This window comes from Macrobrachium nipponense, chromosome 29, assembly GCF_015104395.2.
Source record: "Macrobrachium nipponense isolate FS-2020 chromosome 29, ASM1510439v2, whole genome shotgun sequence".
Taxonomy (NCBI): domain Eukaryota; kingdom Metazoa; phylum Arthropoda; class Malacostraca; order Decapoda; family Palaemonidae; genus Macrobrachium; species Macrobrachium nipponense.
Genome location: NC_061092.1, coordinates 23,830,450 through 23,856,292, shown reverse-complemented (window position 1 = coordinate 23,856,292; position 25,843 = coordinate 23,830,450).

Sequence of the window (25,843 nt, the reverse complement as noted above, 5' to 3'; positions counted from 1 at the left end):
TAAACTCTCACCCCTGCGCCAGCATGACCCTTCGGGATTAGGACATTTATCTTAAGTATTACAGCTGTTGAAAGCAGCCCATTACAGGGTGCCCCGCAAAAAAAAAAAAAAAAAAAAAAACAGGAAATTTTATATTTAAGTTACAAGTTTTACACACGTATTTTACCCTGTAATTGACTTTATCAATGTACTAAAAAAATGAACTACCATGGACTCCTGACTTCATTGAGAGCCTAACGAATGAGCCTCAAAAAGTCGAGATCTCAACGTCATGCGGGGTTTACTGTTCCATCAACTTCAAGCACAGAGGAGAGAGGTCACAGACATACAATCCTTAAACACGCTGTTAATGGAAGCCTGGAACAACATCCCGCTTGAAGTCATCCAAAGGGCGACGGGAAGCATTTTGAACAACACCTAAAATTTGTGCGTGTTTTTTTTCTGTTTTAACGATGCTTCTGTTAACAACAACTATTTTCTGTTTCCAACAATTAAATGAACTGTACCAACTTTCCTGGTTTTTTTGTGGGCCATTCGTTAGGTAACTAATGGCGTTGCCTGTCACATGAAGCTCAATTATATTATTTTTTTTTGTATAGTACACGCTAAATTCCGATATTAAATAATTTATATTTTCAACATATATTGAGTTATTGTCTTTGATTATATATCTTATAAAAAAAATCTACACGAAATTCAGAACTATCAGACGTGATTTAAAGGGTACCGAATATACGTTTCATGTTATCAGACCACTAACACATCGATGTTTAAATCAAAACAGATGGTGGATGTTATCTGCCCATAAACACGTCAGTGTTTAAATCAAAACAGATGGTGGATGTTATCTGACCACAAACACATCAGTGTTTAAATCAAAACAGATGGTGGATGTTATCAGACAACTAATACATCAATTTTAAATAATAACAGATGGTGGAGGTTATCAGACCACTATCACATCAATGTTGTTTAGATAAAAAACAGATGATGCATGTTATAAGACCATTAACACAAAAAACTGATGATACATGTTATCAGACCACTTGCACATAAAAAACAGATGATGCATGTTATCAGACCACAAACACGCCCATGTTTAAATCAAAACAGATGGTGCATGTATCAGGCAACTAACACACCTACGTTTAAATAAAAACAGATGATGCATGTTATCAGACCACTAACATATATAAATAAAAACAGATGATGCATGTTATCACACCACTTGCACATAAAAAAACAGATGATGCATGTTATCAGGCAACTAACACACCAACGTTTAAATAAAAACAGATGATGCATGTTATCAGGCAACTAACACGCCCATGTTTAAATAAAAACAGATCACTAACGCATAAAAAAAGATGATGCAACCGAAGATTATACGGAAACGAACACAGCGACTTCAAGGACGGCAACACGGAGAAAGGACAGTCAAGCACATGCTGTTAGCGGCTGTTGTTATTCGGTTTCCCCAAAAGGGTCGAGGTCTCTAATGAGGTGAAGATGAGGCAACAGGGAGGAGGGTGAGAGACTGAAGTGGAAAATGAGAAGGTTTCTGATTACTCTCTTTCTTCTCAGGAGGAGAGGGAGTAGTTGCGTAGGTCTTTTCATTCAACATTCATAGAGAACTCAACTTGAGAATTTTTTTGGAGAGAGAGAGAGAGAGAGAGAGAGAGAGAGAGAGAGAGAGATCATAAATATAATCATTAAAAGCCTGCGGGGAGGAACTTCAAAGAATAACTTTCGTTGTTGATATCTGAACCAAGAAACATATGCGAAATTTGATTACACGTAACAAAAATCTAATTCTTGAATGAATAACTTTCGTTGTTGATATCTGAACCAGGAAATATAAGTGATATTAGATTTACGTAATGAAAAGCTAATTCTTAAAATCAATTAATATTTCACGATAGGAAAATCTCCATGAAAATCACATATTGCCCGACATTCACTCAAATTGGACATAACGACAGGTTTTCGCTTTTACCAGAACCAGCTGTCAGAATCCCACGAAATATAAGTTAAAAGTATTTGTCTGCAGAGCAATATCCACTGGATAGAGCGTTGCAATATGATGAGCAAAGATTCTTGCGTCCTGGCTTGTCTTTCTTTCGCTATTTGTTTAGTTATTTCATGGGATTTGCACATTTTCGTCTTTTATTCTTTTATCTTGGCATACGAGGAAATATATATAATATATATATATATAATATAATATAATCTTATATATTATATATATATTATATATATGTATATATAATATAATATATTTTATATATTATATATATATATTAACTCGTATGCCAAGATAAAAGACGAAAATGTGCAAGTATATATATTAAGAGAGGTATGTAGAATTGCATAGTAAATCACGATCATGTGATAAAAATTTCATATATATAGAAACAGAATCTCACCTAATCTCTGAAAGATTCGTGATAACAACGACGTATTGGTCAGGTGGCTCGTTCAAAGGAAAGTCTAGAGTTTAAATGGTGCCGAAGAGACATCGAGATGGCGTTCGTCAAATATCAAACGACAGGCTTTCCTGTTCTGAGCAGACTGATTGGGGTCAGAACTATACAGTTGTTTCTTTATTTTCTCTTTTCCTAAGTATAAGAATATCATGTTTCTTTCTATAAATTTCTATCTTTCTATTTCATCGGTTCATTTTCGTGTTGCAATTCAACTCTCCCAAGCAGTTGCTTCGGTTTATTTTGTCTTCCGGCTCCGGGAGGTATCTGTCTTTGTTCAGCAGCTTTTTTAGGTTTCCGGGTTCTTTCTCTGCTCTTCGTTCTCTCCCTGCTTTCCATCTTCCTTCCTCAGTGCCTAACTGTAAATGAGTTTTACAAGTTCAGGCCCTAGACTTCCAGTTCTTTTCAGTCCGGATGGTCTTCATTTATTTTCCCAGCTAAAACGAGAAAATCAAGAATCCTTCCTATCACGCTGTTCTTGCACATTGGCAGTAGGCGGGCAGAAGTGTTCAACTTTCGCAGCAAGTTCGAGGAACTGTTTCTTCGTAGCCTGCTTGAGCGACAGAGGTGTCTCTCGAGGAGCGCTTAAGCACTGAATTGCATTCTTCATCAAACGGCAAAATAAAGGATAAAAATACAGCGAACGTTTCACAAGAATGGTGAAAAAGGAAACATAATCAAATGAAATACACAAATTATATCGACTTAATTTTTCTTTTACTTGATGTCAAAAAATAACTTCTTGTACGAATAAAGGAATAATCCTTTGACGATGTGCCATACAAAAACAACTTTTATTAATTTAAGAACAGTGGGGTTTTAAAAAATGCAAGATAAAAACATCTTCCAACAAACTTAAGACAATAGACTGAATAATTTTCCACGAGAATTAAAGGGATGGGCTTAGGTATGCGCATATTAATTATTAGTGCGGGATACGTGTATGCGTGTATGCGCTTTCACCACTATTATTATCATTATATTATTATTTCTGCTGCCATGTATATATTATATGTTATTTACTACTGCTATTCAACCTCAGAAGTTTTTTCCTTTAGGAGAGAGCATCACTCCTTTTATTTGGCCTATGGTTTTTGTATAAATGTATTATATATATATATATATATATATATATATATAATATATATATATATATATATATATATATATATTTAGCTTGAACCATGTTTACTTCAGCGTTAGCCGTCCTGTATATGTATCTTTCTTTTATGCTGCTCCCCTAACAGGATGGAAGGTGGTGTCCAATAAATTAGCCTCTCACGAGGCTAAAAAAAAAAAAAAAAAATTAAAATCTGAAAGACCTTCAAGTTGAGGGTCTTTGCAAGACTCACGAACGACTTAAAAGACAGGGTCTACCAGACCCTTCAGGTGACTGAAAGAGAGGAATCGATAAAGACAATAATGACTACCTGAGATGCCTGTTGGGTGGTTTGAGACATGGCTGAGCAATATTGAACGTCAGTTCCAAGAGCTTAGAACATCTATTGTTACAAGGAGTTAAAAGGATTAGGAAGTCTCAATGACTTGTTATTCCATCCGAGGAGACGTCGTGTGCTCACTTATCTGTAGGAGCAGGTTTTACTGTGCATTCACATTGTCCTAATGATTTTGTCTAACTTTCTTTTAAACACTTCCACACTGTTGCTGTTTACAACTTCTGGTGGCAGTTTATTCCACGTGCCACAAATTTTGTTTGTAAAGAGGTTCCCACAATGGGATGTGTTGTATCTCTTCAGCTAGTTTCCATCCATTATTTCTTGTCTGGTTTTCGTTTAATGTAAATAGGTTTCTGTCTATTTTTGTTATCCCTTTCATTATTTTTGTTATGCCTTTCATTATTTTAAATTTTTCTATTAGTTATCCTTGCAATCGTCGTGTTCCGAAGCAATACATGTTCAGGCTCTCTAGTCGTCTTCGGTAACCTATTTGCCTGATGGATGGAATTAACTTTGTGGCTTTTGCTTGTACTCCTTCTAATCTATCTATGTTTTTCTTAATGTTGGTGACCAAAACTGTACTGCATATTCAAGATGGGGTCTAACTATTGATGTGTAGAGCTGCAGCATGCACCGTTTCCTTGTTTCTGTATTTGAACTGCATCTTTGTGTACCCCACTAGCTTCTGTGACTTCTGCTTTTATGCACTGTTTTGTGGATTTTACGTCCTCGGTAATAATGACTCCAAGTCCTCCTCTTGTTCTACACTATTTATGTCATTCCCAAGCAGCATGAGGGTTGTTTTTTCCTATTTATAACACTTTACGCATAACTACGTGAAAAGGCATTTACCATATTTTTGACCACTCCTATTTTCATTATACCATTTCTTAAACTTTCCACTGCATCTGGGTCTGCTGCATTTACACCTAGTTTGGTTTCATCTGCAAATTTGGCTATCCTGCTAGTTAAGCCTACATCAATGTCATTAGTGTAAATCAAAAACAATCTCCAGTTGTTCTATCTTTATTTGAAATTAATTTTGATTAAGGAAGTGACTGACATAAATGCAGAACAATTGTTCCTTGTAGTCACTACAATATTTCACAGGTTAAAGCAGGTTCTTATATATGTATATATTATTATCCATTCTCACCCGGTTCTGCATTCCTAATTCCCCCCCAACTTTCAAGTCCCGTTACCTTTCCCCATTAAAACAAACTTTGTCGAGTTGGACTGTTCTTGGCGGATATGCCATGAGTAAGTCTTCAATGCAAATGTCGGACAAAGTTTGGGCCTTCATGAAGATAAATTTTCATATCAGCAATTTGCTTAATTAACCTTTAAATTTTCCAGTTGTCATGTCATGGAATATTAAGGAGAGAGAGAGAGAGAGAGAGAAGAGAGAGAGAGAGAGAGAGAAGCGTGGGCTATTTCTTCGAGAAAGCGAAGCAAAAACATTTTGGTATTGTCTGGAAATCTATCAATGTTACACCATTTTTCGCTCTGGCTGTATTGTATTCTTGAAACAACGTTGAAAAAGACGAATATGTGAAGTCAACCTCTCTCTCTCTCTCTCTCTCTCTCTCTCTTGCTTTTGGCTGAAAGCCAGCCAGGAAGGATGGTGTTGCGAGAAGCATCTAAAATAGAAAGTTTGAAAAAGAAGCTCCGGCAGAATATCATTCGACTATTCTTCCGAAGCAAGAGACTGACTTGAGAGAGAGAAGAAAAAAAAAGCAGGAATACCGCACTGGACCCTTTTCCTATTTCATTCCTCCATTTTGAAGATGGATGCAGCTGCCGAGGCGCAGTGAGGACTCATCCAGTCTTTTTCAGGGCCTTCGAGAATAAAGGATTTAGAAATCTGTGCATCTTTTCTTGGCGGCCCAAAAGACCCTTGAATGATCAAACAGTATTATAGGAACTGCATTAATCTGTCTTTTCTCTTATGCACTTGTTGATACAGTGCATTCTGGTATTGTTGGAGATTCTCCGAATTTGTTATAGCATGCTCGATATATACCTGTAAACATAGGTCTACTTAGGATGTCATTTTCAAATCAACTGTATTTTCAGTCTTGCAGAAAACGGGTTCATTAAACCACACTAGGTGTGTTAATTTAAAAAAGTAGGAAGAGGAATGAGAGAGAAACGGCGGCGCCAGGAATGGCAACATCGTGATAACAGAGAAACAGAAACGGGATAATCGTAGCAACGTATACGATGCAATAACAAAGATAGGCCAAAAAAACACGTCTGTTCTCTTTTGTTTTTGGAGCTTCTTGCTGTAGCAGGTGATGCATAATAACAGGAATGAAGCTCCGGTCATGCATGTGTGTTTCCCTGTGAGCTGCTAGTTGTTGGGCTGCTCCAGAGCAGATGGCCGTATGAAGGGTGGGTTGTGGGGGTTGTTGGGGGTGGGTGGGTGGGTAGGGGGGAAGGTTACGGCGAATGAATTCATTGGGGCCAGACTGGTAGGAGGGTGAGGACAGAATTCATATATATGATCAAAAGAGGAAACGATCTGTGACAGGGGAGTATTGAAATTAAATTGAATGTTCATCCATTAACAAACCTCTCTCTCTCTCTCTCTCTCTCTCTCTCTCTCTCTCTCTCTTGGGAATGATTAATCATATAAAATTAATTCCCGGGTGACACACATCGGATATCAAGAGAGGATTTTTTTCCCATTTATATCACACACACACACACACACACACACACTCACACAAAGGCTCATGGAAATGTCAGGCATCCCGTTTATTAAAATTAGATTGTCGAACTGTCAGATCAACTGACAGAATGTGCGGCTGCTTTAATGGGTTGGTCTGCCTGATCATTCTGTCACATCACGTCATAATAGTGGCAGAAATATTTTTTGGTAATGAACTGCATTCAGTCAAACATTTCGAAATATACGTGTATATATATATATATTTGGTGCCCAGCCTTTATGCCATTCGTTACTCGTTTGCGCATTCTCCATCATTAGAGCCATTTCCATAACAAGAGTACCCCATACGGTGGTAGTGTCGTCAGTGCACCTTATGTGGTGCACTGTAGGCATAACTTACGGTTCGTTGCTGTGTCCTTTTGGGCCCTTAGCTGCAATACCTTTCATTCCTTTGGCTGTGCATTCGTCCATATTCTCTCTTTTTAAAGTGAGTTTCCATCCTCTCACAACAATTGTTTCATAGTACAACTGCTTTGAGGTTTTCCTCCTGTTACACCTTCTAAACCTTTTTACTGTCAATTTCAGTTTCTGTGCTGAATAACCTCATAGGTCCCAGTTCTTGGCCTTTGGCCTTAATTCTATTTTCACATGACGAGAATCGTCACAGGGAGACAGACGATAATGGTAGCAGACAATAATGATAGCCTGACTATTTGCCGAAAGACAACTGGCCGAAATATGTTAGGTCGACTGACCGTTTGATGGAAAGGGCAATTAGTCGAGAAGTCTAATTTTTCGTTTACTCGAGGAGTAAGCCTACAAATTAATTTGTTGTTGTTGTTGGGGAGGGTGATAGGAATGGTCTATTGGAGAGCCTAAAAAAGTAAAAAATAAAAGGTGTTTCGCGTTGAGTTCAAGATACAGGAATCTTAGGATAGGATGTTTATGATTTATTTATTAAAATGAAAATTTAGAAAATAAATGATTTGCATGTTAAGCAGTATAGAATTTTGTTTTTTTTAACTGGCTCGTTTTCGTAGTTTAGCAAGCTTTACTTTTAAAAAAACTTAAAATTAGAAATGTTATCAAAAACTGTTTTCATAGGATATCATATGAAAGGAAAAATATAATTAGATGAAATGAGGAATATAAGTGTACTTAGGATGATTAGCTTTAGGAAGAAATCTTTTAAGAGATGAGGAAATTTTGGAAAGGAGGACAGTGATTGGCGTGTTCGAATGCTTTTTAGTCTTTATTCATGAGTTTTATCTTTTTTAAGTAGTCATTTTGCAATAATCTAATGATCAGGTTTGTTATTTTGATCTTCGCTGACCTTAGATTAATGTTCCAGAACAGGTTGCAGTCTTTATATAATACGCAGTCAGAAATCCAAGCGCTTTCGTCTTTACTAAGACATTGCAATTGTCATTAGCTCCTTGACAATGTCTTAGTAAAGACGAAAGCGCTTGGATTTCTGACTATCATTTTCCTGTGGTATTCGCTTATTTATGAAGTCACGTGCATCTACTGTGATTTTTTAAGCATGATACGCAGTATTATGAAGCTTAAAATCGAAACTGGAATACTTGATATCTGCTTAAGAGAACCTTAAATTCGAATCATATCAGTTCGTGACAATGCTTTTTAGTTCTCTGTTTTCAGTTTTCTGTGAAAAAAAAAAAAAAAAAAAAAAGACACTAAGATGGCTTTGTCTGTGCGTCCGCACTTTTTCTGTCCGCCCCCAAATCTTAGAAACTACTGAGGCTAGAGGGCTACAAATTGGTATGTTGATCATCCACCCTTCAATCATCAAACATACCAAATTGTAGCCCTTTAGCTTCAGTATTTTTAATTTTATCCAAGGTTAAAGTTAGCCATGATCGTCCAACAAGACAGGCCACCACCGGGCCGTAGGTGAAAGTCTCACGGGCCACGGATGAGAGCTTCGTACAGCATTGTATACGCCGTACGGAAAAATCGATTGCGCAAAAGAAACTTAGAAGCATTTTTTTTTTCTTACTTGTCTGCTAGAGCTCTTGCATTTTCCAATAGTTCCTCTTTCAGTGTGATCAGGCTACTTTTCTGCCTCAGTTCTCCTTCTCACTCGTATCCAGTCAAGGCTTTTCAGTCGCGTTTAATGGGTCGCGTCTCGTTGGAGTTTGTTTTGAACGAGTTACTCTCTGTGCATTACGTCGTTGCTGACTTTTGGAAAGCTAAACTTTCTCTTCGTGGGAGCAACTTTAATTTTCTTTTACTTCCTTTCTCGTGGTTTCCAGTCTTTCTCTTGCAGGCGCGTCACAGGTAGTCGCCAAGGAAAGGGAGATCTGAAGACGAAATAAACCACAGGAAGAGAGAATGATAAGGTAAGAGACAAACGAGGAATAAACAAGGAAATCAAACAGAGGGAGAAAGATAGACTCTCATAGTAGAAATAAGAGTATATATACACCCTTTATGAAAATGGTATATATAACAAAAACAATAAAATGAGAATAAGAAAAGTGGTATATAGAAAAATAAATAAAAATAAGATATATAAATATAATAACGACATATATGTAATGGTATATATACAAATTATATATATTAAAATTATATATATAATATATATATATATATATATATATATATATATACACGTCATATCACATTACCGTGATTCATATACATATATCGAACTACAAATGTCCTTTAATATCTAATTCGCTCTACCCCGGAATTAATATATTTTCATACATGTTTAACTGAGGGGGAATTTATTAAGCGATAATAGAATTGCTGACCGACAGGCACGAACCATCGACCTCTCAATTCCAGGACTGGCAGTGAAGCCTTAGCCAACCTCGCCACCGCAAGAGATAAAAGTTTATGCCGCCTCCCATCTCAAATATATATATATATATATATATATATATATAATATATATATATATATATATATATATATTATATACATCGAGAAACCATAAGTTCGCAATTTAAAATAATAAAGAAAAAGAGAAATTTAGGAGCACGACTCTAGAAATTAAAACCCAGCAAAGGCTTCGCCTCTTTCGTTTTTCCCTCTACCGCCGCCTCCTCCTCCTCCTCCTCCTCCTCCACCTCCTCCTCACAAGCTGCTCTCGTTTCTAAGCCATGCACCGAGAATATCAAATATGCTTCTCGCAGGCACCAACATCGCTTTTGCAGATTAGTTCGTCGGCTGTGTTAAAGGGGGCGGGGGAATACGACACCGTTGGCGGGCCGAGATGCTCAGTGCTCTTGCGACTGTACACATTGTCCCTGTAACTTTTAGAATTGAATATGGAATTTAGGCCAAAGGCCAAGCACTAGGACCTATGAGGCCATTCAGCGCTGAAATGGAAACTGACAGTAACAGGGTAGATAGGTAGGTGTAACAGAAGGAAAACCTCGCAGTTGCACAATGAAGCAATTGATAAGAGAGAGTGGATAGCAAGTTGGAAGAAAGAGAGTATGAAAGGAAATACAGTAAAAGAAACAAAAGATATTGCAGCTAGGGGCCGAAGGCACGCTGCAAAGAACCCTAAGTTATGCCCACAGTGCACCGCATGAGGTGCACAGATGTCACTAGCCCCCTACGGAGCACTATATTTTTTTACGTTTTTAGTTTTCTGAAAAAGAAAAGTATTTTGCCGGCTTTGTCTGTCCGATCTCACTTTTTTTTCTGTCCGTATTTTTCCCGTCCGCCATCAGATCTTAAAATCTACCGAGGACAAAACTGCAGACTACTACCGCGGGGCGCAAAACTGTAGACTGATACCGCGGGGAGCAAAACTGCAGACGACTGCCGCGGGGGGGAAACAAAACTGCAGACTACTACCGCGGGGGCCCGAGCAAACCTGAAAGGCAAGCGATAAAATACATCCTGCTAGTCCATCCCCACTCACACCACAGACTGGCAGGGGATAATGCCAGTCTTGACTAGACTGACCTGTCCGGTTGAACATGTTGAAAGGATGAGTGAACTGGCTAGTCTCGCCGGGCTTTGTCATTTTTAAACCCATACACGATAAAGATTGGCCGGTTCATGCCAACCTCGGTAAAATCAGCGTGTCAGTCCCTTATGTGTATGGCTTGCTTAAGTGACACTATAGTCGTTACAAGAAAATGCTCTCATCAGGAAGAAATTGCTTGTGTAACTCGTTTCCTTCCGCGATGCGATAAGTTTACATTCTCTGTAAACGATTTCGTCTCGCAAATATTCTATTCCATTATAACTTACATAACTCTGAGGGACAACTGTGTCATTCAGTGCACCGCTATGCCTTATGGCTCACGCCAAAGTCCCATGGCCTGCTGCAATATTTTATGGATTCTATTCTGAAGTGAAGATGCTAGTCCCGTGTCCAATCCAAATCCCCATGATCCATCCCAGCGGTGGAGCATCTTCACTTCAGAATTTAACCAATAAAATCTTCCAGTAGGCCATGAGAGTTTGTTTGGCGTGAGTATGACTTCAGTGACAGTTACCCGGCGAAAATGTCATTAAAGTCGACTACCTCTCAGGCCATTACAGATTCGTTGCGCTAAGGCCATTGCTTATTTCGAATCAGTGCAAGGTAGTCTTATATAATGAGCATTTGAACAGAGTGAAAGATAGAGAAATTCCTTAAATTAAGTGGAGATAGGTTAATACTTGTGGTGTTGCCCACCGGTATCATCACGAATTTTTTCGTTTCTTCTATCTATATAACACACCTAACAATCTGCTCTGGCACTAGATGATCACGTTGTGCCGTGTCAGAGATGGATGATTCCGATGTTCACGGGATTTGCTGCTATCATCTTGATCGTCTCACTGAACTTGAGGTGCAGCGGCGGGGAAGGTGAGGACTGGAGAACGAGAACTACCCGTTTTAAATGACAGTTTCGTCGTCATCTAATGGGGCAAGAAATGTTGCCGAGGTTGAGATTTGACAAGAAATTACCTCCAGTGCTTTTTCTTATGGATTCGTTTTGTCACAATATGCTGATCTCTAATACGGACGCAATTTCAAAAATATATTTTACATTTTTGTCATTGGTCTCCTAAATCTCTCTCTCTCTCTCTCTCTCTCTCTCTCTCTCTCTCTCTCTCTCTCTCTCTCTCTCTCTCTCTCTCTCTCTCTGAGTCATAATGACTGCAAATCCATATTGACAGTTGTTTTACGTTTGAATTTTTATCTGATGAAAAAACGGTCTCTTTTCCCACATAAAACGTAACAGAAGGCAAAGCTACAAAAGTCTATCAAGTCAGGAATCTGAAGAAGACGAATTGGAAATGAATTATCCAAGAAATTACCTTCAGTCACAATATCTTAAGGTGTCTCAATGATAATGATCTCTCTCTCTCTCTCTCCCTCAGGTCGTTACATAAGAGCCTGACGTAAGGTCCTTCCTTGAACCGAGTTTTTGAGAGGTGCCATTGCGCTGCCAGCAGATGCCAAAGGTAAGATTAATCCTCGTTGACCTTGATTAATAGTTCAGTGAATTTGGTAAATGAGCAAGCGATCGGTGATTAAATTCCTTCTATGAATTCTAAATGATTTCTTAGGTCTTTCCTAGATAGTGATCCCCAAGGGTTTCAACCTGATTAGCATCAACCTTTGTGACATGTTTAGTAGAAGCCCGTTGGGGATTACCGTAGAAAAAAACAAAAGACTGTAAATAATATAAAAAATAATGCCCCCCCCCCCCACCCCCCAACACCAAAGAAATATTGGTCCTAGATACCGAAAACCCTTGGGGTCACTATCTGGGAATGATACGATTTCTTACATTAAAACTTGCCTGTGATTTTGGCATATGAAAATTAGGAATTGCAAATGGAATGTTGCTGCGCTGTTTGCTCAGCAGGTGTTTGAGGAAGCTACCAGCGAAGGCGGAAGCAAGGAAAGGAAGCCGAAGTTATGGAAAGAAACTGTCATTAGACAAGTTCATGGAGCGAATGTTGCCAGAGGCCTTGGCCAGAGGTGCCCAGATGGGTGCTGCTCATCTATCTCAATGGACTTTCGTGTGATTTTCAAGAATACTTTAAGAGGAGAGGTTCAAACACACTATTCTTTTTTATATATAGATAAACTGACAAGCTTTGCAAAAATGTGTCGTTAATGAATGTTATTCCTTTTATGAATCTGCAATGCAATGGCATTCTTGTGAATCATAATCGAATACTTATCTCACCACCAGATCATTCTCTAAGATGGAGCTGTTAGGTTCTTCTTTTTTTTCTTTCATAAGCTGATGGACTGCTGGCTCCAGTGAATTATAGTGAAATGCCTTCAGAACCCTTTTGAAAGCGAGCGAATTCCTGCAAGGAAGGACAGGATGCATTCTTGTAGCAGTAACACACCTTTAAACCTCCTCATAGCAAGCGTAATTTGATCTCTCTCTCTCTCTCTCTCTCTCTCTCTTACATACAGTTTGTCTGTCTTCCTACTCGTTACGCAGAGAGATAAGATAGACATGTCTAGTCTAAATCCGGCTCCATGACCATGGTTTGATGTAGGCGAACACTGATTTGTTATATATAATTCATCTAATTTGCGTAATAAAATGTGACTATCCAATTTATTGCTTCGCATGTCTTTTTTCTTGTTCTCTTATTATCATGGAAGTAAAAGGCAGAGGTCGAGGAGATTTTCAATTTCTTCAGTCAAGAACAATATTTCTAATGCATAAATGAAAATGGCACCTGCCACATACGCTAAGCGATAACTGTTGAGAGCAGAAGGATTTAAATGACATAATAAACATGGGAGTTTGTTTTTTGTTTGTTTGGTGTTTTAACTTTGCATTAAACCTGGGAGTTAAGGGTCACAGGAGCAATGTATTATAAAAATCGTATTAACTTTTATAAATTTGTGGAGTTCATTGCTATTCCAATTGTCTGGAATGACTTAAATATTTATACGAACAATCTAAGTATCAAATAACGTGTTCGTGACCATACTATACAATCTTCCAATTACCGGTGACCTCTTTCTTTCATTATAATTTCTCTAGTGTAACATACAAAATATTAAAGTGGGTCACCTGTTTCTATATTTTTTAATCCAGAATAATGAGTTCCCTCTTTGTTTTGGCAGTTGAACCCGTTTATATTTTAATTAAAATCCTTATCAATATATCAGTAATCCAGGATGCTAAAAAAGAATTCATCTAGTTATGATAAAATTTCATATGTTAAGGAGACTCTCGACTTTCTCACTTCAATTTTTTTTAGCGTGAAAAACCTTCAATTTTACACCTGCAAATGAAAGAAACTTCGAAATCAGTCCACTTCGTCTCTGTATTTGCCTCCAAGTTCACTCCATCTCCGTCTACTTGAGCTTAAAAGGGCCTGACAAAATGCCGAAGGGGGAACATCCTCCAACTCCAAGGGAGACGGAGCCAAAGGCTAAAGTGCCCCTCAGGTTTTCATTTCCTCGACCGTTCGACAGAAATGGAGACCTTTTCGCCGAACGACCATAACAAGTCTAAATTGGCTTTGGTATTCAGCTCCGTCCAATTGATATCGTCTCGAGTCTCAATAATGTCCTCCAGGTTCTTCGCATTCGAAGTAACCCTTCAAGTTCTCACTTTCTCTCTCACTATGAGATGGGATAAAGAAAAAAGGTCGATGACAAACGAAAGAAAATATAGAGAAAATAGAGAAATGACGATGTCGGAATAGAAACAGTTCCTTCTCGACTCACTTGTAAGTTTCAGTATGTTTTTTTATTTGTTTAACATACTGAAGTAGTTTAACTACGCAAACACAGATCCACTAATGACCCGGTCGACTAGTACAAGTCCTAGACCTTGGGTTAGTACACACGGCAATTCGGAACATAGTCGTCTCGAACTCAGGTCAACTCGTACCCTAGTCGAATAGTAACCAATGGGATGGGTAATTAGCATTTGGGAATTAGGGAAAGATAACGACTTTGTTTATATCGTCATAACGCCGACTTACCATGATGTTTTCACAAAAACTAAAACATATATATACTCGTACACGCGCACACACACACACACACACACACACACACACACACACATATATATATATATATATACATTAATATATATATATATATATATATATATATATATATATATATATGTGTGTGTTGTGTGTGGTGTGTGTGTGTGTGTGTGTGTTGCGCGCGTGTACGAGTATATATATGTTTTAGTTTTTGTGAAAACATCATGGTAAGTCGGCGTTATGACGATATAAACAAAGTCGTTATCTTTCCCTAATTCCCAAATGCTAATTACCCATCCCATTGGTTACTATTCGACTAGGGTACGAGTTGACCTGGGTTCGAGACGACTATGTTCCGAATTGCCGTGTGTACTAACCCAAGGTCTAGGACTTGTACTAGTCGACCGGGTCATTAGTGGATCTGTGTTTGCGTAGTTCTCTCGGTTGCGCTATATTTATGAATGTCTGCAATAATATATATATATAATATATATATATATAATGTATATATATATAATATATATATATATATATATATATATATATATATACATCATATATAGCGCACCGAGATAACGGACCGTGGTATTTAGTACTTACAGATATATCGGTGCAAAATGAAAATATCAATTTTCGCCTCCGGATCGAGCGTCGAACTGGTTTTTTCATATCAGGCGCTCTTGATTGGTGCACCACTCGCATACCAGTATGTATTCCTTCCGTTATTGTTACTGTTTATTTATTAATTTTACAATTGCTTTCAACTCTTAAAGATTATGCTAAAGCTTTTAGTGTCCTGCAGTTTATATTGATAAACAATAACTGTTTGCCGATGTTAGTTACCGTAACTAACACACCTAAGTCTATAGAGACCTTGTATCACGCGTTTACACGAGTTGCGTAACAGTTGTCTTGTTTTTAACAACTTGCTTATTATCAATGTAATTCCATAAATAGAAATCAAATGCATTTTTATGCATCCGTCGCGCAATGGAGAAGAATGTGTTAGGCAAGTATGCCATTAATTTGAAGCAGCAGGTGACTAGAGAAACGGATAATGATCAGACACCAAAACGATTTGGAGGCTAATCAACGCTTGAAGCTGACAAAATCACACACGCACTTCATCTAAGTTACTGCGTTTATGAATAAAGTAGCTCCAATTTTAAAAACACAGAATTGATAATTTACGAAAGAAACGTCTCTCTGAATTAAGTTTCATTCGGCAACTAAAGACAGTGATGATATCATGAAAGTGCAATCAGTTGATGAATTTAAGAATGTAAACAAAACCAGAATGCAAATGGCACATGGGTGATCTGTTCATATTTGGTGATACGATAGTATGGCAATAATATATGCAATATGATTAGATACAGTAAAACAACAGTTTTACTAAAATTATCATTATTCTCAATACTACTATTATTCGACTTTTGCAAATCGATATGTTGGTGGAACAACCTAACCGGGCAATAGTTTATCTCTCTTTCTCTCTCACTTCTATATACACAGACATACACGTCATGCATGCATGCATGCATATATATATATAGATATATATATATATATATATATATAAATATATATATATACTACTTTATACAGCATTATTTACATTAGCTATATGTACGGCCCAACGAGACAACAATTCATCTACAAGCAGGTGTGGCCATAACAATTATGCCACAGGGCATGGAACCGGTTGAAGGACCAACGCAGCAGGGAGATAACCGATCGTGTGGACAAGGCCTTAAAATGCCATAGAAAAGATAACAGAATTTAGGCAAAGCCCTGGGACCTATGTGGTCATTCAGCGCTGAAAAAAAATTTGCCGGTCATTAAGGCTTGAACGGTGTTAACTGGAGGCAAACTTCCCAGTTTCACTAGGAAACAATTTTTAGAGAGGGTGGAAAGTCAAATCGAATATGAACGGAGGTACAGCAAAAGATATGAGAAATGTTGCGCTAGGGGCCGAAAGGACGCGGTAAAGAACCTTAAGTAAAAGATATCGTACCTATTTCAAGAAATATAAGTGTGAACGTTCTCTCTACGTGAGGTGTACTGTCAGCGCTAGTCCCCTACCGGGGTTTCATGGATAGCTGTGAAAATAAATGGTCATTATCCTACACTAGTGGTCTTTAATTGAATGGAATAAGAAATTTAGGCCAAAAACCAAGCGCTGTGACCTATGTGGTTATTCAAAATCGAAGTGGCCTATTAAACGGAAATTGTTCAAAGAAATTACTGAATATTTTTGGTAAAGAAACTTTGCATCTCAAAGCTTTCAGTGGTCAACCAGATTTGTTCGCCAAACTACTTCCATTGTCACCGCCACCCTCTCCCCATTGAATACTTAACGCAATAGGCTACTTTAACAAGAATTTAATTTTAGTGTATCAAATTTCGTTTCATAAAATATAACTTAAAATTCTTTTCACCGACGTTTAAAACTGTATTTAGCCACGTATCTCAAGACCTTTGTCCACAGACGTATAGCTGACCATCACATTATCAAATGTTCATAACAATCAATGGAAATCATTTCTTTGTACTAGCTCCATGAAACAATTTGGTGTTTTAGTTTTATCTTCTAATTAAACATCGTTCTAAAGCAGTAAAATTACGTATCTTACATTTGGTTTTTTGCTCTCAATACTTTTAAAGGCGCTCCTGGCACTGAAATTACATTTATTCATTAGTATAAAGTAAAGATTTCACCTCGTTGTCCCACAAATTAGCCAAGGGCATTTGAGTCGTCACAACCAATGACCAAACCACATTTCCACTCAAGTGCTGAACAAACAGAATTTTCAACTATGCAATGAGGGTGGCTTACATTAATTTGCTTAAGTTCAAAATTTGATAGAGACCTTTCACATGTCTATTCACTCACGTCATTACTGTTAAAGTTTGGTTTATTTCTAAATTCTCTTTACCTTCGACGTCTGTAATTACATGGATGATCAACTAGATTCCACATACTACTTTGTTGTCCTTTATAAGAATACAGAGGAAGTAGTCAAGAACTGAAAACGAATGGCCCATTATTGATTAATAAAAAAAACTACAATACACATGCAAATGGTAGGTTTACGAATGGAGAATATCCGAGGAACCTAACTTACAAACCTATTAGGATTTTCATGAAAAGCACAGCAAGGAAAATTTGTAAAATGAAAAGAACAGAAGCCCACATCTATTTTGTCGACATCTTGGATCCCTTGAAATATCAGCCCACACCAAGGTTCGCAAATCTTCCCCGTGTCTGCACATTTTTTTTTTTTTTTAATTCTGGTTCCTCCAGCACGTTGAGACCTGTAGCAGAAAAACGGCGGCAGCCAAAATATGTTCTTAAGGGAATCACTCGGCAACTCCGTATAAAGAGAACGTTAACTATAATTTCTTGACATAGGTACGAAATCTTTTACTTTAAGGATAATTAGCTTAGAAAACCATAAGTTACGGTTCTCCAATCAATGCCCCCAAAAAAGTTTATTACCCACTGTAAACATGTAACCATCTGGAGCAAGATATTTCGTGCATTTTGTACCATAATTACGTATCAATGCTGTATAACAAACAACTTTACTATGCTACTCTGCTTCTGACGCCATTTGAATATTAATACTTACAAAATGTACTATTCTGAAAATGACAAAATAAAAATTAAGATAACCCACATACTATGATCAGTCATATTCTTAAAAAAGATACCTTTGATCTTTCAAGAATGCTGGTCAAGTTAAAAAAAATCGCTGAACTTTAAAATAAAGCAACGAAGTTGTGAAATGTGAGCTCTTGTTAGGGAGGAAATGAGTACATCATAGGTCAGTTTCGCAACTAAACATAAAAAAATACTCAACAGCTATCTTAGTGCACTGTCTTTAAAAACGTATATTGGCACATGCATTAACTGCCTGATGAACTTTTTTTAAAATTCCAGGTGCTATATAGCAAATCTGATCAAACGCCCGATTGACATGGAACACTGACGCTCACTACAGCATCGCATTCACTAATTGGGTACAAACAATTACATCCAACTCGGATGATAATGTCTTCACCACCTCATTATGTTAATGCGTAACTCGAATACTCAAAAGCCTTGTTGATGAATGACATTGGAAACTGCCTTAATTATGGATAGCATCCCAAAATCAGTGTTCATTAACAATTCCACAACGCACTGTTCAAGGAGCATCACATTTCCCGCTTATGTTGTGACCAGTCCCACAAAGCACTGCCCTTATTCAAAGATAGTGTGAAGACCTCAGTGCCTTGTGATCATGAACAGCATCATAATCATTACGCCGATAGTACCATTTACGGTTACGGATAGCCTCACACTCAATCGAGTATTCGCGTTAAATATATTGCCCACGTTCATGGATGGCATCACAAAACTTAATGCCAATATTCGTGGGTAACAATTCATAACTAATGCGTATTCATGAGTAACATTACAAACTCGTTGCCAGTATTCAGGAGCTTTCAAACACACAGCTTGTGCAAGAGTATCAAACTTATTGCCTTTGTTTATTAGTATCAAACTTATTGCTTTGTTTTTAAGTATCAAACTCATTGCTTGTTCATAAATTAAAATTCATTGTCCTTAAGATTATAACTCATTGTCTTCATATTAGAAACTCATTGCCTGTTGTCATAGATGGTAATTCATAGTGAAACTCACTGCCTGTATTCATAGTGACAAACTCATTGCCTGTATTTCTTAAACGAGTTTTTAGGACCAAATGATACTCTTTTAGACAAATTAAATTTACTGCTAGCAAGCAACTGCCTACCCTCGATCTGTGGCTGAAACTCTCTCTGGGCGTTAACTGAAATGAAAGACTAGGCTAATAAACCCTTGTAGATACAAATATATACTTTTTATTTCCTAAATTATCTAACATTAAAATGGAACAAAATAAATTAGTTACAGTGGAATTAAATGAATGAATTCTGACCCAAAAAAACCGTAAAACTGTCATTTTCCTCTCCCGAATCAGGTTTAAGTAAGTACCCCCTGTAATCTCACTGTATCTCTTATATGGTGACACTGAACACATCTGAAATAAAGAGACCATACTTATTACACCACTTCACACGTGAAAGTTAATCAAAATGAATTAGTATGCACCACAATTCTCTTTCTCTTTTCACTTCAAAGGTTAACTTTCCAAAGTCGATCTTACTTTACCTTATTCGATGGGCGTTCTCAAACCTCTTCCAGGTGTGTTCTGCACACTGTCACAAGTAATCAAAGTGTGTCCTCTCTTCTTCTCATTACCTATCATCAAGCCCATATATCATATGCTACGGACACATGCAGACACGCCCTGCAGGGCTCCTAGCAACCATGGGTGCTGCATGTCCCAAGCTTGTGATTTCCGAGGCGTCGCCGACCTCAGATTGCATTGGTCATCATTCCTGGCTGTTTTTCATTTCAGCATTCTTCGAGGAGCCTAGCGCTTGTCACTAAGCGGCCTGTCTCTAACCGGAAAAAGCCGAGATTAACAATTCATTACCGCGCACTTTTTAAGATAATCATAGTGACAAACACATTGCCTGTATTCATAGTGTGACAAACTCACTGCCTGTATTCATAGTGTGACAAACTCAAATGTTAGCAGATAGCATCATAAACTACTTGTGCTATGAGTAACCACTTGTGCTATGAGTAACGGTACAAAACACAATCAACATAACGGACAAACTAAACTTTACTAAACCACTCTTAGTAAACAGAATCCAGTTATTCTATAATATATATATATATATATATATATATATATATATATATATATATATATTATAGATAGATTATATATATATATATGTATATATATATATATATATATATATATATATATATATATATATATATACACCAATACAAAGACAACTCATTCCAAGAACACTCATCGTTCAACTCATACCTGGACATTTGATATACAAGACAACTGATATATACGAAAACTCATCAGGTATAAAGTTAAAGAATTAATTTTGAAAGGAAAATAAATCTATAAATATAAAAAAGAAAACTTTATTTAGGGGCGGTGACAATGAAAACTAACAACATTTAAAGACTGTTTGTACAAAAAATTGACTAAAATCAATACAAAAAGTTTCATAAATCTTAAAGTGATCAGATCATAAGCCACAGCTTCTAAGGCATTTTCTGACAACGATCGTACTATTCAAGTAAAGCTTTCAGTAGCTTGTTGCACATTGCAAACCTGCTTTATGTTATTTGCGCTCCCCGTTCCAAATCAAATTTCTATGTGCCAAAATCGCCTCCAACTTCAGAGTATTAATTTCCAAATATACGGATGCTGGAATGAAATTTAATTTTGTACGGCGTTATGAAAACCAAGGCCATTATTAATTCGTCATCCAGTTGAAGTCCTCTCAGCAATACTCCAAATTTCAATTGGAAATATGTGCAAGTCACTTGAAAAATACAAGTTCTCTTGGCAAACTATCGTCGTCGTCCTCAGCCATCGTCTGAACGCGGGCTCTGCACGACTTTACTTCACATGGCCATACTTTCCTTTACTTATCTGCATTCTGTCTGAAAATTATATACGTAGGTTATCATCCACAAGCTCCTTAGTTCCTCGCCGAGATTTGATATATGGCATTGTGAGGGATAAAGAAAATGTTAACAGTTGGAAAGTTAAGAGTAGTTTGCTGGACAAATAATAACCAACACGAACTATGACATTTAAAATGGGCTAGTCAAGAGTTAATGATTGCGTATGCCTATAAACTAAAAACTAATATTTACGCTATAAAGAAATTTAAGTTTTATTTTTTCAATGAATATGTATACCTGTTATGAGTTTTCCTAAATTCAGTAGTCCCAGATTTCAATTGCCCAAGTTTCCGATATGAGTTGTCCTGGCATCAGTTACTTAAACCAGTTGCCGTAGAACCCAAAAAATACCCATTACGTAATATTTACATATATATAATCTACACTAAAACAAAAACCGATTTAGTTTTGTCTGTTAACAGAGCTGAAAGTTTTTGCTTTGAGTTACTGACAAACCTCAAAACTTATTTCATCTGCTAACAGATGAAATCCGAATTAACTATGGACAATTTGTCTGGGGAAAATTTTGCAAAGTAATTATTTTCAAGAGATTACCTATGGGTTTGAGCAAGCCCTATTAACATAAATTACCCGTACATTTATGGAGCTTCCTATAACCCTTATAACCAGAAATTTCCTGGTTGCGGTTAAGGCGATACCAAGTTCTATTTACGCTTAAAAATCTAAATTCGGGCATAACTTTCATGAATATTGGCCAAAAAATCAACAGACTTTACCTAACCACAAACCGAATCCATTTTCAGGAAACTATATTACTTAAATTTAATTTGTTTTGCTGAACATTACCGTTTGATGGCATAAGCAATTTCCTCAAAGCTCAAGGAGCTTCTGCAAATTTAACGGAGTGGAAGGAATACAATGCACATTTAAACACCTAACACCTATCCAAGGTTAAAAGGAAACTAAGCAATAAGTTAAGTCTAACCACTTGAAAGTTAAAGAATTAAGTTTGCGTCTTAAAAAAATTACCACCCAAAAACCTGCATAGTAAGTCTTACGACCTATTATGCAGCACATGGGGGCTCCTCCATCCCTACAGGGGCGCCGCCCCAAAAGGGGTGGAGGATATGTAGAATGTTCAAGTACTTGAACTTTATACACAAAAAAGGTAAATTATGACATTTAAGTAAACTTACTATAAAAATTATACACAAATGGATAAAGTAATAATGTATAGGTAACAAACATTTACAACTAAAATAATATTTCCTACATACCTGTTAAAGAACAGCTTTACCCATGCGTGAAGCTTTACCGTTTGGACAGGAACTCAAAATGCCCAAATGGTACCAGAAACATCATGTAAATGAAAGCTTTAGAGCTTTACGTAACTTTTTAAATCTTGTAAATTATGGAGTTTCCTCACGTCAGATTATGTGTAAACGGCAACAGGAATAGTTATGACAACCGAGATTCTAAATTCCCTAAAACTAATGCACAATATTAGCAATAATAGTTTGCGTTACCTTGCAGAAGCCCGGGGTTCTCGACAACGAATTGACAGCAATCGATAGAAATCTCAAGCACCATCTGTCGTGCATAGGCGTAACTGCCCGTGGGGGCACAGGGGGGCACGTGCCCCCCATTTGAAACTGGTGCCCCCCCATTTTGAGTTCATGTTGCTTGTGGTAAAACTTAAGTTTAATTTAAATATTATTATTTTTTCTTTTTTTTTTTTTTTTTTTTGCTCTATCACAGTCCTCCAATTCGACTGAGTGGTATTTATAGTGTGGGGTTCCGGGTTGCATCCTAATAGTCCATCACTTTTCTTACTATGTGCGCCGTTTCTAGGATCACACTCTTCTGCATGAGTCCTGGAGCTACTTCAGCCTCTAGTTTTTCTAGATTCCTTTTCAGGGATCTTGGGATCGTCCCTAGTGCTCCTATGATTATGGGTACGATTTCGACTGGCATATCCCATATCCTTCTTATTTCTATTTTCAGATCTTGATACTTATCCATTTTTTCCCTCTCTTTCTCTTCAACTCTGGTGTCCCAGGGTATTGCGACATTAATAAGTGATACTTTCTTCTTGACTTTGTCAATCAACGTTACGTCTGGTCTATTTGCACGTATCATCCTATCCGTTCTGATACCATAGTCCCAGAGGATCTTTGCCTGATCGTTTTCTATCACTCCCTCAGGTTGGTGCTCGTACCACTTATTACTGCAAGGTAGCTGATGTTTCTTGCACAGGCTCCAGTGGAGGGCTTTTGCCACTGAATCATGCCTCTTTTTGTACTGGTTCTGTGCAAGTGCCGGGCATTCGCTTGCTATGTGGTTTATGGTTTCATTTTTCGTATTGCACTTCCTACATATGGGGGAGATGTTATTTCCGTCTATCGTTCTTTGAACATATCTGGTTCTTAGGGCCTGATCTTGTGCCGCTGTTATCATTCCTTCAGTTTCCTTCTTTAGCTCTCCCCTCTGTAGCCATTGCTATGTGTCATCGCTGGCTAGTTCTTTAGTCTGTCTCATGTATTGTCCGTGCATTGGTTTGTTGTGCCAGTCCTCTGTTCTGGCTGTCATTCTCCTGTCTCTGTATATTTCTGGGTCTTCGTCTACCTTTATTAGCCCTTCTTCCCATGCACTCTTTAGCCACTCGTCTTCACTAGTTTTCAGATATTGCCCCAGTGCTCTGTTCTCGATGTTGACGCAGTCCTCTATACTTAGTATTCCTCTCCCTCCTTCCTTTTGTGTTATGTATAGTCTGTCCGTATTTGCTCTTGGGTGTAGTGCTTTGTGTATTGTCATAAGTTTCCTGGTTTTCTGATCTATGCTGCGGAGTTCTGCCTTCGTCCATTCCACCATTCCTGGTCGCTGTATCTGATTACTGGCACTGCCCATGTGTTTATGGCTTTTATCATATTTCCGGCGTTGCCTGTATTCATATTCATATTATTATATATTATTATTATTATTATTATTATTATTATTATTAAAGTTTTCTACATCAAGTAGTTTGGATGTTTTTTGTATACGAAGATAAGTGGAGTTTTACTATATTAACTGTAAGAAATAAAGAAATGTAATCAAATCATGTACAGAAAATAATTTTTGGCCAAAAAAATCCGTGGATACTGTAAAATTTGGAAATTAAAATAGGATAGAAAATGAAAACTTCAAAAACACGCACACGCACAGACACACACGCACGTGTATTATACAAAAATGTTATGCATGTATAAAGCAACAATGTCAGTGGACTGACTGACATATTATAATCAGTTGGTAAAACATCTGGATATGCAAAAATCCTGCACACACTCAGAAATAGTGCATTATTGCACAACGTAAATTTGGTTATATAAACACACACACACACACACACACACATACACACACATACAGAGAGAGAGAAGAGAGAGAGAGAGAGAGAGAGAGAGAGAGAGAGAGAGAATGTGCTCATCATTATTGATAAGTATAATGTTGATCTTGATTCCTAAATGTTGAGCTGCGACAAGCAAAACGATTAGTAAAATGTAAACAAGCTGATGGGGTTAAAATTGCCAACATTGTGGATTTGACAGCTTTTTTTGTTCCTTTTAAAGATGCATTTCCAGGTTTGTACAAAATGTTAATCATTGCTCTTGCATTACCACCAACATCTGCATCTTGTTAGCGAAGCTTCTCTTCACTAAGACACATAAAGAACTACCTCAGAAATTTTGTGTGATCATAAATTGTCCGGTGTATCGGTAACTGGAATCCACCAGGACAGGGCCAAGAATATCGACATGGAAAGGTTTGTTGATATTTTTGCTAGGAAACATAATAACAGAATGATGCAGATGTACTACTAAATTAATACATCTGCACCATTCTGTTATTAATACTATTAATTAAATTATTAGGTTCAATAATCAAGTAACCAATTGTAATGGAATCTTATTATATACTTCAACTAAAGTCGTTAATTGAAGAAATCAAATGTCTTAATTTCTTTGGATCTCACTGTTTAAACATATCATAGAAATATTAAATGAATAATTCCAATATATTTTTTTCTTCTTTACAATAAGCAAGTGTTAATTTTGATTATCTTAATTATACTTTGTTTACATACCAAGTGGTTTTATTTAATTGCCAAACCATTACTTATAATATATAATTTGGATTTATAAGTGTGGGCAGAGGTTCATAATTTGTACTGAAAAAATATTTGAGCAAGTTTATATAAAAATGTGATTCACAAATTAGTAGGCTTAACATTTTAAAGCAACTTTAATATCTTTCCGCGTAATTAAAAAAAAAAAAAAGAATGAGTATTATAATTTGTGCATGACCAGTGACCCCCCATATTCAGCTGTGGCCCTCAGGTGCCCCCCACCCCCGCCATTAAGAGACTCATAGTTACATTACTACTGTCGTGTCGTCTAATCGTGTAATAAACGGGTTTTTCATAAAAACTTTACAGCAGGACCAATTACGATACGATAAATTGAGGAAATGAATACGCCACAGTCACACCCGAGATTTAAAAAAAAAAAAAAATCACTTGGCAGAATCTTGATAAACGTCTACCACCGAGAACGATGTTAAGCAAGCTGCAGAGGGTCCGAAGGTTCAAATTTCCGAAACTCGAACGATGTTGATTTGCCAAGGACTATAAAGGCTTAATAGTGTCTTACTTCTT